The 20,922-nt window shown below is 34.7% G+C and overlaps 1 protein-coding gene across 2 annotated transcripts in view; it reads left to right on the top strand.

The window, feature by feature from the left end:
- Window positions 1-20,922, top strand: part of LOC125670532 (focal adhesion kinase 1-like) — a 63,308-nt gene that overhangs the window by 9,360 nt on the left and 33,026 nt on the right. The window lies entirely within an intron of this gene.

Raw genomic sequence — 20,922 nt, 5'->3', positions numbered from 1 at the left:
TGTTATACATTAATTAGACAATCATTTCATCACTAGTTGTTATACATTAATTAGACAATCATTTCATCACTAGTTGTTATACATTAATTAGACAATCATTTCATCACTAGTTGTTATACATTAATTAGACAATCATTTCATCACTAGTTGTTATACATTAATTAGACAATCATTTCATCACTAGTTGTTTTACATTAATTAGACAATCATTTCATCACTAGTTGTTATACATTAATTAGACAATCATTTCATCACTAGTTGTTATACATTAATTAGACAATCATTTCATCACTAGTTGTTTTACATTAATTAGACAATCATTTCATCACTAGTTGTTATACATTAATTAGACAATCATTTCATCACTAGTTGTTATACATTAATTAGACAATCATTTCATCACTGGTTGTTATACATTAATTAGACAATCATTTCATCACTAGTTGTTATACATTAATTAGACAATCATTTCATCACTAGTTGTTATACATTAATTAGACAATCATTTCATCACTAGTTGTTATACATTAATTAGACAATCATTTCATCACTAGTTGCTATACATTAATTAGACAATCACTTCATCACTAGTTGTTATACATTAATTAGACAATCACTTCATCACTAGTTGTTATACATTAATTAGACAATCATTTCATCACTAGTTGTTATACATTAATTAGACAATCATTTCATCACTGGTTGTTATACATTAATTAGACAATCATTTCATCACTAGTTGTTATACATTAATTAGACAATCATTTCATCACTAGTTGCTATACATTAATTAGACAATCACTTCATCACTAGTTGTTATACATTAATTAGACAATCATTTCATCACTAGTTGTTATACATTAATTAGACAATCACTTCATCACTAGTTGTTATACATTAATTAGACAATCACTTCATCACTAGTTGTTATACATTAATTAGACAATCATTTCATCACTAGTTGTTTTACATTAATTAGACAATCATTTCATCACTAGTTGTTATACATTAATTAGACAATCATTTCATCACTAGTTGTTATACATTAATTAGACAATCATTTCATCACTAGTTGCTATACATTAATTAGACAATCACTTCATCACTAGTTGTTATACATTAATTAGACAATCACTTCATCACTAGTTGTTATACATTAATTAGACAATCATTTCATCACTAGCTGTTATACATTAATTAGACAATCATTTCATCACTAGTTGTTATACATTAATTACACCTTAAAGACACTTCATTCTAAATGTATAATTGATGAAAATCACAAATTTTCATTAAAAATGAATTTCTCCAATTTTCTTGTTTTGTCGCTAATTTTCCTAATTGTAAGGGCCCCGGGTCCCAGTCCCAAAGTACTGGGGAAAAAAACCCACTGATATACATCATGCTTTGATGTGGAATTTAGTATTTTTGTCACCTGTGAAACAGCAACACTAAGTGATCATTTGTCCATCTGTCACACCTTACAACTTTTTATTGTAATATTGTAACTGTGCAAAGTAAAGAGATCATATCAATGCCCTCACATGAGACACATGCATTCCTTTAGTTAGAATATTTGTTAACATATTTTACGAAAATGTAGTCTTTTTCAATTTAAAATCACCAACCCAACCCTGTGTGAATACCTATATTGACAGAGCCACTGAGGCATGGAGTTCATTAGTCTCATAATCTAACTAGTTGTAATTATAACGGACCGTTACATTACAATATAAACTAGTTGTAATTATAACAGGGACCGTTACATTACAATCTAACTAGTTGTAATTATAACAGGGACCGTTACGTTACAATCTAACTAGTTGTAATTATAACAGGGACCGTTACATTACAATCTAACTAGTTGTAATTATAACAGGGACCGTTACGTTACAATCTAACTAGTTGTAATTATAACAGGGACCGTTACATTACAATCTAACTAGTTGTAATTATAACAGGGACCGTTACGTTACATCTAACTAGTTGTAATTATAACAGGGACCGTTACGTTACATCTAACTAGTTGTAATTATAACAGGGACTGTTACGTTACAATCTAACAAGTTGTAATTATAACAGGGACCGTTACATTACAATCTAACTAGTTGTAATTATAACAGGGACCGTTACGTTACATCTAACTAGTTGTAATTATAACAGGGACCGTTACGTTACAATCTAACTAGTTGTAATTATAACAGGGACCGTTACGTTACATCTAACTAGTTGTAATTATAACAGAGACTGTTACGTTACAATCTAACTAGTTGTAATTATAACAGAGACTGTTACGTTACAATCTAACTAGTTGTAATTATAACAGGGACCGTTACGTTACATCTAACTAGTTGTAATTATAACAGGGACCGTTACGTTACAATCTAACTAGTTGTAATTATAACAGGGACCGTTACGTTACAATCTAACTAGTTGTAATTATAACAGGGGACCAATCTAACTAGTTGTAATTATAACAGGGACTGTTACGTTACAATCTAACTAGTTGTAATTATAACGGACCGTTACGTTACAATCTAACTAGTTGTAATTATAACAGGGACCGTTATGTTACAATCTAACTAGTTGTATAACTATAACAGGGACCGTTACGTTACAATCTAACTAGTTGTAATTATAACAGGGACCGTTACGTTACAATCTAACTAGTTGTAATTATAACAGGGGACCAATCTAACTAGTTGTAATTATAACAGGGACTGTTACGTTACAATCTAACTAGTTGTAATTATAACAGGGACCGTTACATTACAATCTAACTAGTTGTAATTATAACAGGGACTGTTACGTTACAATCTAACTAGTTGTAATTATAACAGGGGACCAATCTAACTAGTTGTAATTATAACAGGGACTGTTACGTTACAATCTAACTAGTTGTAATTATAACGGACCGTTACGTTACAATCTAACTAGTTGTAATTATAACAGGGACCGTTATGTTACAATCTAACTAGTTGTATAACTATAACAGGGACCGTTACGTTACAATCTAACTAGTTGTAATTATAACAGGGACCGTTACGTTACAATCTAACTAGTTGTAATTATAACAGGGGACCAATCTAACTAGTTGTAATTATAACAGGGACTGTTACGTTACAATCTAACTAGTTGTAATTATAACAGGGACCGTTACATTACAATCTAACTAGTTGTAATTATAACAGGGACTGTTACGTTACAATCTAACTAGTTGTAATTATAACAGGGGACCAATCTAACTAGTTGTAATTATAACAGGGACCGTTACATTACAATCTAACTAGTTGTAATTATAACAGGGACCGTTACGTTACAATCTAACTAGTTGTAATTATAACAGGGACTGTTACGTTACAATCTAACTAGTTGTAATTATAACAGGGACCGTTACGTTTCAATCTAACTAGTTGTAATTATAACAGGGACCGTTACGTTACAATCTAACTAGTTGTAATTATAACAGGGACTGTTACGTTACAATCTAACTAGTTGTAATTATAACAGGGACCGTTACGTTACAATCTAACTAGTTGTAATTATAACAGGGACCGTTACGTTACAATCTAACCTGTTGTAATTATAAAAGGGACTGTAACGGATCTTCCCCAAATGTTTTCCCATTGTAAAAGAGGTGCCATTGTGCTTCAGCACAACCAATCATTTGACATTCTAAATTTTTATTGCCCCCCCCCCCCCCTTTCAAAGAAGAGGGGCATATTGCTTTGCACCTGTCAGTCGGTAGACCACATGTTGTCCACTCAATATCTTTAGAACCATTCACTTGATCATAATGGTATGTCATATGTGGGTTGGTTATGAGTAGAAGAGGACCCCTATTGTTTTTCAGGTCAAGGGTCAATCTACTCTCAACATAGAAAGACACTGTCCGCTCAATATCTTGAGAACCCTTTGCTTGACAGACATTAAACTTGGTACACTGGTACATCATAAGGAGTAGATGACCCCTATTGATTTTATGGTCAAAGGTCAAGGGTCAAACTGGACATAGTAATATACTGTCCACTCAATATCTTGAGAACCCTTTGCTTGACAGGCATCAAACTTAGTACTCTGGTACATCATCAGGAGATTGATTGATTGTATATTGTTTAATGTCCCTCTCGAGAATATTTCACTCATGTGGAGACGTCACCAATGCCGGTGAAGGGCTGCAAAATTTAGGCCTATGCTCAGCGCTTATGGCCTATGAGCAGGGAGGGATCTTTACCGTGCCACACTTGCTGTGACACTGAGGACCTTGGTTTTTGCAGTCTCATCCGAAGGACCGCCCCATTTAGTCGCCTCTTACGACAAGCTAGGGGTACTGAAGACCTATTCTAACCCAGATTTCCACGGGATATCTTCAGAAGATGACCCCTATTGATTTTGAGGTCACATGGTCAAAGGTTAATGGTTAAACTGGACATAATAATATATTGCAGGGCCCGAAATTAGCAAGAAATACTTGCAAAATGCGAGTACATTTGAAAAATAGCGAGTAAAAATAGTGGACACTCGAACATCTTAGCGAGTAGTGATTTACAAGCTATGATCGTATCTGTTTTATATGATGATGCGTTATTCGCTTTTTATTTTAATTTGCACTCTGAATCATACAAACGCTTACATCAACGACTAATTTCAACAACCGTTTCTATCCGGATTTTTCTTTTATGATTTTTTAAGAAACTCGGAGTCAAACAAATGCTTTAGAAGTCAGACATCGCATTATGATGAAACATATAGACATGTGCCACGAGTCCTGTTCACCTATAGCGGTGATTAAATTGAGTAGTCATGAGAATGTACGTCCTATCTAAATTAATTTATTGTCATATTGAGGTCGGGTTGTAGTGATGACACGAATGCACTGATCACCGCGTAAACGATTATCGAAAAAGTTCATGGGGCTCATGATCATGCTGCTTATAAAACCATGAGTCCGGGATTCGCTTTGATAAATAACTAAAGACAACCTTGATGTGGCATGAAATTGGAAGACTGGATCTAGACCTGCGGTAAACAGGTTGCGGATGAGAGGTGCGATGATCAAGAGACCTAAACATTGCACCATATGACTTACGTAACTTAGAGTCTTGTCCAAACGATGCCCGTTGACCCACTAGGCTCAGTAATGATGGGGGAAATCATTGATTAAAAAAACATGAAAAAAGAGCACTGCTTCTTTTAATTTTATTTTAGCTTGTAGGTTTTCATTTTAGCCTGTGGGTTTTTTACAAACAGGCTAAAATTAGCCTGTGGTAGAAAAAGTTAATTTCGACCCCTGTATTGTCTCCTATATTTTAAGAATTATTTGCTTGATGGACACCAAACTTGGTACACTGGTACAGCATAAGGAGTAGATGACCCCTATTGATTTTTATACGCCCGTCTTAAGACGGGACGTATTATGGTATGGCGTTCATGTCCGTCCGTCTGTCCGTCCGTTAGCTTTTTCGTGTCCAACCCGTAATTTAAATACTACAATGCCTAGAATCATCAAACTTTGTCTGTAGATACATCTTGGGTAGAGGGTGTGTCGCACATTAAAACCAGGTCACTGTGACTTTTCATTAAGAAGATATGGCCATATATGGCAAAAACTTGTCCGGCTCATAACTTGAAAACTATTAGACCTAGAATCACCAAAATTGGTCAACTAATGCATCTTAGGTATAAGGTGTGTCGCATCCTACTTTAAGGTCACTGTGACATTTAATTAAGGTGATAATAAAAAAAATGTTTTAATGGGTACAATCTATACTGTTAACAATATGTGACGGGCGTATCATGTGCCGTGGCGGTGCACTTTATTAGGTTACGTGGTCAATCCACTCTTGACATAGGAAGATATTGTCTTCTCAATATTTTGAATTGATGATACTACTATCAATTAAATGATGTGTGTGTATAACCCTTTTCAATTTTGCACCATGGGGGGCATATGTGTTTTACAAACATCTCTTGTTTCAATAGTGTTTGATTAGAAAATTATGGTCAAAAGCAATGAACATGCATACACATGCATGTGAGTAGATCAACACTTTTGTTGATGTCATTCAATAGGCATTTGTATCATATTCACACAGTATGAGTTTCGTAATGTTTGTATTAATTGCTTATAGAAAAGTTGTATGGTGTTTATAAAATTGTCCTATCAGAATTCAACATGCTTGCATGCACATGATGGCCAATAATTTTGTCCATAGCAAATTGTAGAAGTATCAAGATGTTTAGTAATTACATGTAAATTTTTTGGAAGATTCTCTGATCACTTCTAAAAAGACATATGCACATCTTCAATGCTTCCATAACAGCTGTACAAGGTCTGAAGGATGTCAAATAAATGCTGTAAGAGGAGTTGATTACAAAAATAGGTACCTTATATTTAGAAAAATGTCTGATCACGTTCAAAAAGACAAATGCACATCTTCAATGTATCCATAACAACTGTAAAAAGTTTGAGGAATGTCAAGTTAGAGATGTGAGAGGAGTTGATTACACAAAATAAGTACCCTATTACAAGGACTCTCGCCAGCCAATCCACCCGCCCTCTGAATGCACTTTGTTCAACCCGGCCAATTAATATGATTGACTAGAATATATTGAAAACAAATTGAAAAGAATAAGAACATTAACTCTGTAAACTTCATTCTCACAGAAATTGACTAACATAAGTTAAATTACATGTAAACGGATTCTGTTTTGACTCCAGTGATATTTTGAAAGCAAATTTTCAAAAAATGATCTGGAATTATGATATTGTAATCAAAAGTGAAAACATTTTTAATTTCTGGTGACAACACTGCTCTCTCTGTGCGTTCACTATGTCTCCAGAGGTAGAGAATATGCGCTCAGATGTAGCTTGGGTGCCCAGATAAAATTTTGCCATCTTGAAAAGTATTGGTCTTTCAACTGTACATACCCGGTACTCAATATTGTTCACGTCGGCCATTTTGTTTTACATGTGTTTGTTCCCCGATCCCGAATTTGTACTGACAATTTCTTCTCCATCTACAACACTCCCCCTTCCGCTACAAAAACAATGTGCATACCTGCATACTAATCTAACCTCTTTATAAAAGAGGCAATACAAAGTAAATTAATTTTCAAATTGGCAGCTGTCATATGTGTAGTAGTTGGGCATTCTGCCACTACTATTGATATGTTCTTTTTACTTCACGTTGTGTTTTTTTTTTAATGATGATAAGTGTTATATAAAGTATTCAACCCTTTAGATTTTTCCAGGTAAGTTTGAGTCCGCCTAGAGTGAGGCTAGCAATAAAATAATAAATAAATAAAGTTTTAAACCTTTAATAAAGTTCAAACAATTGTATGATAAATACCCAACATAATAATCCCGGGGAATGAATGTGGCTTGAGAGAAAAATATAATTAAACTGGAAAATAAAGAAACAAAAATCAAAAATACAGGGTGAGGCAACTCCTGATATTTACCTTGTTACAAGGTTTGGCTTAGAAGAAGCCCCGAGCACGGTTGTGCTCGGGTTTAAATACTATTCTTAACAAAAGAATGAAAGTAAAAGTTACCTGTAATGTGATTTGATAATAAATCTAGAAGTAACCAATGAGAAGTTTTGTAATAAAACATGTTTGAAAATAAAAGATAACTCTCATCCTGTTTCATGAAATAACTCGAATACGAAGATAGGAATTTACGTAGACAAGTAAGTAGAAAATAATGAAATGGAGATAATATACACCGATACTACCACATATGAATTGATTGGCAACCGCCAGTTAAATCAAGTCGCAGCTGCCATATGAAGTAAGTGGTGGCCCCCAATTAAATAAGTTGTGCTGCCAGATAAATAGTGGCGATTGCCATTTTAATTGATATTACCAATAATTTTCTACCTATCCAGGCATATGATCTACCGACTTCTGTAATTATGTCTCCCCTTCCTAGAAGGGGGACATTGTTTTAGTGTGAATTCTTCTTCTGCTTTTCATACAAAGTTTGTCATGGCCATAACTTTTTTGTCTTTTGACATAGGCATTTGATATTAGGTATGTGGGTATACCATGATAAGATGGTTATAATGGCGTGTACCATTTTTGATGACCTTTGACCATGATCTTTTATGCAGAGGTCAGTTAATAGAATTTTTGGGGCATTTTTCTGTTCAGACCATATCTTTTTTTTTTCTTTTGACATAGGCCTTTGATAAGACTGTGTCGCATTCCATTTTGATGACCTTTGATCTTGACATTTTAAAGGTCAAATAATAGAATTTTTGGGACTAGGCCTTTTATATATGGTATGTTGGTATACCATGATAAGACAGTATGTCGCGTGTCATTTTTGATTACATATGGCCTTCACCAAAGGTCAAATCAGAATTTTTAGCTCACCTGAGCTAAAAGCTCAAGTGAGCTTTTCTGATCACCCGTATTCCGGCGTCCGTCCGTCTGTCTGTCTGTAAACTTTTAAACATTTTTAACTTCTTCTCAAAAACCACTGGGCCAATTTCAACCAAAGTTGGCACAAAGCATCCTTAGGTAAAGGGAATTCTAAATTGTTAAAATAAAGGGCCAGGCCACCTTCCAAGGGGAGATAATCAAGAAAAGGTAAAAATAGGGTAGGGTCATTAAAAAATCTTCTTCTCAAGAACCACTGGGCTAGAAAAGATGAAATTTATAGATAAGCTTTATTAGGTAGTGCAGATTCTAAATTGTTAAAATCCTGGCCCCCGGGGGTCAGATGGGGCCACAATAGGGGTTCAAAGTTTTACATACAAATATATAGGAAAAATCTTTAAAAATCTTCTTCTCAAGAACCACTGTGCCAGAAAAGCTGAGATTTATATGAAAGCTTCCTGATATAGTACAGATTCTAAATTGTTAAAATCCTGGCCCCCGGGGGTCGGATGGGGCCACAATAGGGGATCAAAGTTTTACATACAAATATATAGGAAAAATCTTCAAATATCTTCTTCTCGTGAACCATTGGGCCAAAGAAGTTCACATTTACATGAAAGCTTTTTGACATAGTGTAGATTCAAGTTTGCAAAAACTATGGCCTCCAGGGGTAGGTTGGGGCCATAATAAGGACTACGGTTTTACATGCAAATATATATAGAAAGTCTTCTGATATGGACCAAGGTGACTCAGGTGAGCGATGTGGCCCATGGGCCTCTTGTTTTGGTCTGGACCATAACTTTTTTGCCTTTTGATATAGGCCTTTGATATTTGGTATATTGGTTAAGTTTAATTTACTATCATATGTTCACAACACTGTTCGTTGGTTGAAAACATATACATATAGGTGACTTTTATATACTGTAACTCTTAATTTTCCACTTTAAAGATGATCCCTAAAAATGTTTTCAAAAAACTATGGAAAATGGATTAAGGGATACATCAGTTTTAGTGTCCTAATACAATTTTTCCTAGTTTTATATAGGTTTGTTAAGAAATGGTTTTGTGCTTTGAAATTCCAACGTAATAAATATATATTATTACTACAGTAACTTGATCCGAAGAGTCGGATCACGTCGAGTTGACAGGCGCGGATCATCAGATCACACGAGACACGAAGCGTCGAGTTTGATCTGATGATCCGCGCCTGTCAACGAGACGTGATCCAACTCTTCGAATCAAGTTACTGTGGTAATGATAAATTTATTATATACCCCCTTCTGCATTTTAAATCCACATTTATAAGATAATAAATGTAATCCAAATTATCAAAAACACAGACATACCATGAAATTATGTTTTGTGTACGCAGTTTTGTTTTGTGACGCGGTCAATCTTTTCCACAAATAACGTTGCGTTGTTGCATTGTGACGTCATCAGTTTCAGAGGATACTGATACGGAATCAGAAAACCACAGTGTGGTGATCCGGAAAACCGGATCACATGCTGTGAAATCCACAGTATCAACGAACGATACATTGATGGGTATATAATAAAACTTAATATACCATGAATGTAGTAATGGGGTTCAACGGTATGTGATGACACAGAACTGTTAGCTGACTGGAGTAGTACGTTATAACCAGGGTGATATCCAGAATGATTGGTATCCATGTGTTGAAAGGAAAATACACAGTTCCACAAATGTAATGTGTATGTAAATAAGGATACATTTAATGTGTATGTAAATAAGGATACATTTAATGTGTATGTAAATAAGGATACATTTAATGTGTATGTAAATAAGGATACATTTATATGATTTTATACCTTTACACAGTAGAAGGGTTAACTTCTAAAAAAAGGAAAAATTTCCCTCTTCCTCATTTTGTTTGTCTGCATCAAGAGAATTTATCTGCATATCTTTTATTTTGTTTATCTTTATAGAGACTATTAGCTTTTGTATAATCTTTAAAAAATAAAGTAAAAGATTCTTTGATATATTGTTTCTCAGTAATTATAAAGCTTTTTGCAGATTTGTTCTTTAGTAAGGTAATGAACTATTGTTTTGGGTCTGTCCAACTTTTGTTCACTTTGGCCATAACTTGAATTGTACAAGTTGGACAGTTCATTCTCAAAAAACTGAAAGGTATATCATTGGTAAAACTCAAGGTTATTTAGGTCCAGGTCAAAATTTGTCAGAATTGAACATGATCACATGAGGTCAGCAACACTACTGTCTGGTAGACAGTGTAAAAATTTGACATTTAAGAAGGAAATATTGCTTTAAAGGCCGAGGTTTTCAACCAGTCGGTTTTCCTCAGGTAAGTTAAGTAAGGGGCGGAGCTAATTTAAGGCAGGTGTGAAGCCCTGAGCCCAAGGAAAACCCTTGCTTGTATATACGGTCCCAAATACACAGGATGTTATCTGTGTTACCTGCATTACCTGTACGTTTTTGTAAGATTGAAAAATTCATGTTAGCCATTTTTCTTGTGCAAGTTAATCGAAACGTTGATAATTAAATCTAATGAATCGAGCATGTAAAAATTAAAGCTCGATAAATTTATCTTATATAAATGAGAACACTTAGGCAGAATATTCTTTATTCTAAGTTTTCTTGTATCCATTTAACTGCCTCCGTCAGATACCCGGTATCGAAGATATATATATATAGTTATATAACATATAGTTTCCGACGGGAGTTCCTGCGTACTGTGGTAGATTTTCTGGCTATGTACCGATCATCGTCCCACGCCCCGTGATGACTACATGTATATATTCCAAAACCGCTCAGAAAGTTTTATTCAGTTTGAATTAATTTTTCTGGAAGGCACACCAGAGTTGTCTGTGTGACTCATCCATAACGCATGGCCTACAAAACAGTCAGAACATTCAGATTTTCCGACAGTTCCTTCGATAACTGGTCCAGATGAAGAATTCGTTCTTCCTCTGGATCCCAATTCCAACCATTATATGCAAGAAAGAGCCCTTATAGTGGCTAACTTCTCTTCCGATAAGTTGACAGACTTTACATCAATCTAATTAAAATTAGATGTTAGATCCGCTCGCATACTCGCATGTATGTATGCGAATACACGAGAGGATTTATCATCTAATTTTAAGAAGATTGCAGTTATACAAACATGTTTGTTGCCATGTTTCGAGGGAAAATTACGCTTATAAATTTTTAAATGAGTGTAAATAAAATTTCATTAATGTACAATGTATTTACTCATAATTAATCTGTTTAGCATAAAATCGATGTCCGTGTAAATTATATTCTAACAATCCATATTAATTATTATCAATCGTACCCATTCCTAAGCATATCCTACTATATTCTATTATAATTGAAGTAATTGTATGCAAAATTTACTACTATTATTGTATGACTATCTCTACATGAAAATTCCCTCTCCAGTTGGATTACGATCTCCTGATAAGATAGATAAGGTATACACAAAGACTAGTAACTAAATGTCCATCAATTTCTAGCATCCAATGTGAAGCTCAATTTCTCTAGATTGACAAGGGTTCACAGGCCAGGTAAATTTGAAGGCGGTGCTTATTTTCTCGGTCTTTAAACATGATTTTCACCCATCTTTACATAAGGCCAAGTAAAATTAATTAGTAGATTATCATTCAAACTTCACAAAAAAATGGGGTGGGTGTGAGGATTTTATTTTTTATTTTTCGCCATGGTATTCTTGACCTTGAAAATGCCTTCTCTCATTGAGAAAAGGCTTTATAAATCATAATTACATGTGTATTTGGGTTTCTAAAAGGCAAAGTGAAACAAAGTACGTTTACGATACCGGACCAGACATGAAAATATCCGGAAATCGTAATTTTGAAAAATAAAAAAAATTGGGGCGGGGCGATTTTCAAGGGGCGGGCGGGAATGATAATCTACTAATTAATTTTACTTGGCCTAATTATAGTACAGTGATGTACGTCTGTTCTTCCATCCAACCATTCATGGTTTTTTTGTTCACATTTTCATTTCTGTGTAACATATACTGAAACTTGCTATGTAGCTTCTTTGTGGATCACTCTAGATCATGTTGCAATTTTGATCCATTTTGATATCTCGCCCTTTATTTGAAATCTAATGTTATATGGAATGTACATGTACTACATGATTTGTTTGCCCAACTCTTTCCACAGTTTTTAAGTACCATCTTATTTTGCAGAGAGTTTGTATGGGTATGCATGTGGCAAGGATTTTGGTTTTCTTTAGTTCTGAGAAAATTACTCGTTGAACTTACTCAGTTTTAAGGAAATATTACATAGAGAGTAGACATGGTTTGTCCATTTATCTCCTCTCACAATTTTCAAGCTATTAGGCCTTTGTAAACAACTTGAAGATGTGCGTATTGCAAGGATTTTGATTCCCAACAATTTTTTTATTTTCTTTGAGTAAAAAAAAAAAAAAATACAGCTAGGTTATTGAACTTAGTCAATTTTGGGAAAATACATGTATTTTACACACAGAGCTCTTTGTTTGTCTGTTTACCTCCTGTCAAAGTGTTTAAGCTAAAACTTTTATTCATATGATGCACAAGGAAGAATATTTTAATGACTATAGTATCTACTTTCACAGTAAAGTTCTAGAAAAACACGTACCCTACATGAACTTGTGACTGAGGTATGTACCATTTCCAGTATTCTTTTTATTTGATTTACTGCCCAGGGTATAATTAGTAAACTCAGGTGACCTATTGCAATTGGTTTGTCGTCCGTTGTCATGCGTTGTTGTGCGTTAACAATTGAACATTTTTAACTTCTTCTTCATAACTACCTGTCCAATTCTTTTCAAATTTGGTAGGAAGTATCTTTGGGACAAGGGGGACGTAAATTGTAAATTTCATGTCTCCAGCACCCCTGGGACCTTAGGGGTCATGCAAAAAGTGCTCAAAATTGACCAATTTTTAAATATCTTCTTCTCAAGAACCGCACATGTGTAAGAAAAACTAAATGCATGGTGATGGAGAGCAGGAAGGCCTCTACCAAAATTCTAAATTTCATGATCCCCGGGGTAGGGGTTCTGACCCCAGGGCGGGGCCAAACTTGGTATATAGTGTTTATGTGTAAAACACTTAAATGACATCTTCTGTAGTGCTATATACTGTATAAAATCTAAATGCATACTGAGGAATAGCAGAAAAGGGTGTACAAAAAATGGTGAATTTCAATCAAAACCCAGGGTTATGACTTTAGGATGAGTCCAAATTAGTCATATCTTTTGATGTTTTAATGTTAATACGCCTATTATTTAAAGCCTTTCATCAGTGTATGCACTTTTGAAGGCAGTTAAGTTTTAAGATCTTGTTTTATACTGTTGCTGAACATTAGAATTTAGCTTCGATATTCAGAACAGGAATTTTTTTCTAGATTTCATAGTCCATGGAAGTAGTGATACTTTTTTCACTAGTATTCAGGTGACCAATAAGGCCTGTGGGCCTCTTGTTTTTTAATTTAAATTGTTCCTCTATGAAATGAAGTATTTTTTCAGTGTTTTTTTTTTTTTAATGCTTAGTGCATCATACTTTCAAATTGTAGTTGCAATATTTATGTGATTCAGGGTATTGATAAAATCCAAGGTATTCTGGATTATATATGATGGAAAATTTGCATTGTAAGCAAATTAAAATGAAACGAGCATTCTGTAAGTATTGCATAGCAATACATGTCCCCTACCAGTTCCAAATAGAGTCATTCTGTGAGCAGTCCCCTTGAAATTTCAGTTGTATTGCTTTTTGTATTTTATTTTAATATTCAAAACAATCCAAAGATCATCTTCAAACAAAGATGTCTCTATCATCGTATCGAATAACTTTTCATTCGTATCCTCAGCCTCAACTTTTATTTTTGTGTTAGGAATACTGGGTTGTCCTCCAGTATTCTGCACAATGAAGCATATAAAGAACAGCTTCTACCCAGCAGCTTAAGTATTCCCAAATTTCTTCCCCATTTCTGTCAGCATGTGATGTCTAGACAGCGGTGTAGCTCTACCTTACGGGGGGGGGGGGGGGGGGGGGGGGGGGGGGCACAACCAAATCATTTATTTGATAATGATAAAGCAATAAATATTAAAGATAAAGACGACAGGAATTGATATATATATATATGTTCCTTTATAAATAGGCACTCACTTAGATGAAGATATTATTCAGGCATGTAGGATCATTTTTCAAATTGAGGAGGGGGAAGACAGCCAGACAGCCAGAGGAGAAGTTGACACTTCACAATTGCAGTTGTTCAAAACAATGGAGAAGCCTGCGAAGAAATCCTAATTGGGGGGGTGGATGTGTGTGTGTAGGGGGGGGGGGGGGGCAGCTAGAGGAGAAGTTGAGACTTCACAAATGCAGTTGTTCAAAACAATAGAGAGGCCAAGAAAAAATAAACCAGCAATCCTGTTTTCCTTTTTTGCCAGTATTCCAAATTTTATTTCTAAAAAAAACCCCTAAAATATTTTTATTTAAATTTTACAGTAAGTGTGAACGACTCAGCTTCTCAAGTTCATTTGCAGTCCCGGATAGTTGATTTCAAATCTGTCAATGATGACACATCAAGGAAAGAACAATCACTGCGATTGGACCAAAGGGGTGGGAATAAAAATAATTGTAGATGGGCACACATGTCTTTACACTAGTCACTAGCGTGTCATTACATAATCTTTTAGCACGATGGAAGAGACTCTGCGAAAAGGGGAACCAATACCAACTAAAACAATGACGTTGATTTTAAAATTACATGCCGAGGGTTTATTTTATTGTAAAATCAGGAAGAAATTAGGTGTCACAAAGGCCACGTTATAAAATTGTCAATCATGGGAACTCTTGCACTGAAAGTGTCGCCAACGAAGCTCACACCGGATGTACTTGTTATCGAGTATGAAATTAAAATGAAATCGAGTGTATATAATAGAGAAATCAGACAAAATTTATTAAGAAGAAATAATTGTACCCCTGACAATGTACCATCAGTGTCTTTAATTTGTAGAGCTGCGAGAAATTTTTTTGGGAATGACTTTCAAGAAACTGCAAACAAAATCCAAGAGAAGCATATTTCGTCTGGACACAGGGGCTCGTCACGAAATTTTTGTATTTTTAAAATTTGACATCGTCTATTCTATATTTACAAATAAATGTAAATATAGAATAGAGAGGGTCAATTAGTGGCGAGCCCCTGTGGTCTGAACACAAACGAAATGCTGAAAACTTCTTTGCTACTGATTTTATTGCAATTTAGGCTATATATATAATTATATATATATATATATATATATATATATGATGAAGCGAGTGTCGTTCGTACAACGGGTAATCTCAATCATGGACATGCAGTTAGGGGTGGACCAGCGATATAGGTCCAAAGGTACGCCATGCAGTAACGCAACATTAACAATCAACCTTTCCTGTGGTTTATTATGACGTTATAGAAGGCGCGTCTAATGCTAACGAAATACTGAATTTCTTTAATAATGTGTTACATGTACAGGAGAGGGATGGTTTGGGGAATTTAGTTTTTGCTAGAATTCACAGAACTTGCAGTTGTTCATTCAATTAACAGTATCTAGCGATGGTTACTTCCGAATTTCTTACGAAAATGTGGGTATATATAACAGTAAAAGACATCAAAGCATCCAATTGCCGTGTGTTGAAAATAAATGTTTTCTCCAAGTAGAATATCTATTGATCTTATTACTTAATCTGACAAATTATTTTAGGGGCAAGATGAAATGTTCAATGTTTGAGAAAACTGAGTTTGTATAGTTCTCACAAAGACACACCCCCCCCCCCCCCCCCCCCCAAATACAAACTAAATATGAAGTATGTTGAAACTAGTCGATTAACAAGTAAAGCAAATGAAAGTGTACATTGAAACTATTAAATGTTTATTAAAATGTATTATTATGTGGTTTTAAAGTCAGTTGTCTTTTTTTCCCACTAAAGTGTAATCGATGTCGGATGACAGAAACTTACAAGTTTTTACCCCCTCTTCCCCCTAACTATTTGAATTTAGAAATTTTTCCGACATCGATCTTTTGATCTCGCCCTTATCCAATGCTTTGTAAGATTTCGAAAATATCCTCTGAGAGATTTATTTAAAAATAACGATATGGAAACTGCGAATATGAAAGAGACAACAAAACAAAAGCATTGTTCTTAAATGGACAAAATCGCCTTTAGAAACATGTACTGAAATTTCTGATCACTTAATGTAGTTCCACACTCGTGTGACATCATAGGATTTTGCAAAGTCAATAATTTAATGATAGGAACATAAATTTGTTGGAATCTTTTTCAATAGTTATTGTAAAAAATCTTGTTAGCCATAAAATATTTCAAAATTCTTAGTTATATTTGAATAGTCAATGATATGTTTCAAAATATTGAATCCAAGGACAATAACTCTGTTTTCATTCAATTATTTATCAAGTCCATAATGCGATATATTTCCTTTATTTTTGACAAACATTTTACCAAGGTGATAAGGAATCATTACCTGTGTCTTTTCATGAAATTACATACAATTTTAATCCCGAGTGATTTAAATAGCTCAGCTGTATGGTGCCAGACTTCAGTTTTTGATGGGGGTATACATAATCTGGAAGCTATAGATTTGAAATTATTAAGGAAAGGTATGGATTTTTTCCCATGAATAACTATAACAGATGTAATTTTACTAATATAAACAGAAAAAATGATATGTAAACCATGCTATAAGGAAAATGCGTCCACCTTTGTTTGTTTTTTAACATTTTGGGGAATAACGCTAATTCAATAATTTTCCACATATTATTCTAAAACTTGATGAACATATTGAAAATGACATGTGTTTTAGTTATTGACATGTTTCCCGATAAATAAATGCAATTCAAAAAATATTTTGTTGTTTTTATATTAAAATAACAACAAATAACTGTTTCCAATGAATTTCATAAAAATCTACATCGGGGTATATGACTTTAGTGGTGTATGTAATGAAAATTAATATGGAAACCCTTAACTGTTTTGCCTTTTTTCATTATTCTGAATGTTAATTTATTGATTCCAAACAAAAAAATGCTACCTAAACCCCAAAAATCCAGGACTAAGGACCTACCTTAAAACTGACAATTATCTACAGGAATTTAAGGGAGTAACCTTTCAATTTTTATTGGGATATAGAGGCAACTGTGGATCCTGCCTTTTCCCACAGTATTTTCGATCCCGTCTTTCTTTTTTTTTCAATATTCAACACTATTTGAATTCTGGGATGTTGCTATCCTGCCTTTTCTTTACCTATCAGAGCCTGCCTTTTTCACCCTGTATCCCGCCTCTTTATTTCAAACTCTTTTCATGCCCCCTCCCATACCTATTGATACTGCGGTGGATTATATTAGTATGGCACGTTTATTCCTGTTTAAAAGATAAAATTTATAAGGTATCTGATAAAAGTTATATCTTCTAAAGTTTACGAGATATCTTATATCTTTTATAAGACATCTTATATTTTTTTCTTTATAAGATATCGCATTACTTTTATACATGTAGATATCTAGTATATATAAGATAAATTTTACAAGACATTTCATTAACGTAATCTCAAATCCCCGTTGTCAAATCTAAAACCGATATTGAATCTCACGCTACGTACAGTGCAATTTACACTGAAATCAAATAGTGAAACTTACACTTGTTAAGCACGAGATAATATAATGCCAAATACTTGGGAACGCCTACCTATAATTTAACCGACCTATCAAAAGCGCTCTTTAAAATCACTCGGGGACTTTCCAATGAACTCTCTGGAGCATGTCATGTACTTGCCGATATGTGTCGTTCACACTTACTGTAAATCCACAGTAAAATCTTATGGGGGATGAGGGGGAGGAGGCGGCCGTTCATCCTGCAACACTTGGGTTCAATTCCTCTGTTCAATCATACATTCTTGTCATTCAGTACTACTACATGAAATAAAGAAGGATGGGGGTCACCCAATATATTTTAGGAGGAAGAGGTGATAACATTGAATATTGACACTGAGTAACCACAGGGGTCTTCTATCCTAACATGATCAAGCGTCTATACAAGTTTCATGTATTTTATTAGTTGTTGTCCTTCATATAAAAATTTGATTATCAAGCAAATGATGAACAATGTAATCAGCTATTTTGACTGAAATGCTAACAGGCAACACCAAAAGTAGAGTCAGATGTCCCATAAACCTTCATATCATCAATTATTTCACTATTTTGACGATATACAAATACATGTACATGTGAAAGGAAACAATTTTCAGTTTATTGGCTCACCAGAGGTGAAAACTCAATGGAGTTTTTCTGATCACTTCAGACATCCATCTGTCTGTTGGTCCATAAACTTTTAACATTTTCAACTTCTTTTTGAGAACCAGAGGGCTAGTTTCAGCTAAACTTACCACAAAGCATGCTTGGGTAGAAAGGATTCAAGTTTCAAATGAAGTGCCACACCCTTTTTGAAGGGAGATGATTAATATGTTTTACGGCGTGACCGTGTTTGAGGGCGAAGCAAACAAATTTTGGCATTGGTATCTATATCCAAAACAGAACAAAGACAACCCGAAGTTAGCACGAGGACGGAACTGTATCAAAGCATCCTAATTTTGGATATTTGATCCGCCTACATATTGAACGCGGGAAATATAACGCAATTGATGTAAACAGTACATTGTGACGTCATATTCAGCGTCGTTATTTAGGAAATTTACAAACATAGCGTTTGAACCACAACAACAAACATGGCGTTAATCGTGGAGTGATTATACATGATTAAGAAAATAAGATTTACATGCTTTTACGAATTTTATGTAACATCTCAGAACGACGTGAACTAGGGTAGACGAGATTCAAAATGGAGAAATACATGTCCACGCGATAATATTCGAATCGACGCCATTAGTACCAAACTTTTCAAGTTCCATAGGTATGGTTTAATTTTTCATTATTTTCCTTTTAAACATGTATATACGCGTTACCTATAGGGAGAGCTCCGCTCTCACGGCCCTTCGGGCCGTGAGAGGGCTTTGCCCTCTAATAATTAGGGAAAATTTTGTGGCATCTTTTAAAATCTTATTCTCAAGAAGCACTTGGCTAATTTCAATCAAACTTGGCACAAATCATCCTCTGGTAAGGGGATTCAAGTTTTTTAAATGAAGGGTCATGCTTCCTTCAAAGGGGAGATAATCAAGAAAAGGCAAAAATAACATTTAAAGAGAATCACTGGGCCAGAAAAGTTGAAATTTACATAAAAGTAGATTCAAGTTTGTTCAAATCATAGCCCCTGAGGATAGGGTAAGACCACAATAGGAGATCAAAGTTTAACATGGAAGTACAGTGGCAGATCTTGACCATACTGTGGGGTGGAGGGGGGGGGGGGTTGAGGGCCAAAAGGGGAGGGCATGTGAGTGGTTAACCCTTTCCTATTGGGGGGGGGGGGATTCGGGGGGGCCTCCCTGGGTAAAATTTTAAAAAGATTGATTTAAAATGGGGCATTTTAATGCATTTTCGACTGAAATTCTTGTTCCTCTCCCAGGAAAATTTTTAAAAAGATTGATTTAAAATGGGGCATTTTAATGCATTTTTGTCTGAATTTCTTGTTCCTTCTTCCTTTCAATTATAGTCACCACATCCTTTTTAGGTTTGAGTGTGGTAAAAAAAAAAAAGAAAAAAGAAAAGCAGGGTTTTTTTTCCCACCCCCAACCCCCAACCCCCCCAATCCGCCACTGGAGTATATAGGAAAAATTGTTTCAAGAACAGCAGGGCCATGATTAGCCATATTAATATGCAAGCATCCCCAGGTAATGCAGATTCTATTTCAAACAGTGGCCCCTGAAAGTAGGGTGGGGCCACAATAGGGGATCTCAGTTTTACATGGGAATATATTATAAGAAAAAATGTCTTCTGAAGAACAGCACTGCAGCCATTATTAGTCATATTGATATGCAAACATTCCTAGATAGAGCAGATTTAAATATATTCAAATCATGATCCCCATGAGTATGTTCGGGCCGCAATGTTTACATAAGAATTTTTATGGAAACATCTTTAAAAATCTTCATCTCTACAACAGCAGGGTCATGATTAGTCATATTGATTTGCAATCATTTACAGGTAGTCAAATTCAAGTTTGTAAAGATCAGGAGCCCAAGGGGTGAGGCTACAATAGGAGATCAAAGATTTATATGGAAATATACAGGAAATTAATTAAAACAAATTCTTTTCAAGAGTAACAGGGCCACACTAAATTGTATCGAAATGGTAACAGGGCCACACTAAATCATATTGAAATAGTAAAAGGGCCACACTGAATCATATTGAAATGCAAATGTTCCCAAGTTGTGTGGATTTAAGTTTTTTATGCCCCTGTAGCGGAGGGACATATTGTTTTGTCTGTGTGAAACTATAACTTTGCTCATAACTTTTTAATGGTGAGTGATAGGACTCTCATATTTCACATGTTGATTCCTTGTGGCAAGACCCTCTATTTATGGTACCAAAGTTTGTGA

This window comes from Ostrea edulis, chromosome 4, assembly GCF_947568905.1.
Source record: "Ostrea edulis chromosome 4, xbOstEdul1.1, whole genome shotgun sequence".
NCBI classification, from domain to species: domain Eukaryota; kingdom Metazoa; phylum Mollusca; class Bivalvia; order Ostreida; family Ostreidae; genus Ostrea; species Ostrea edulis.
Note: the sequence above shows the minus strand (reverse complement) of the source record. Positions and strands in the feature narration are given on the sequence as shown.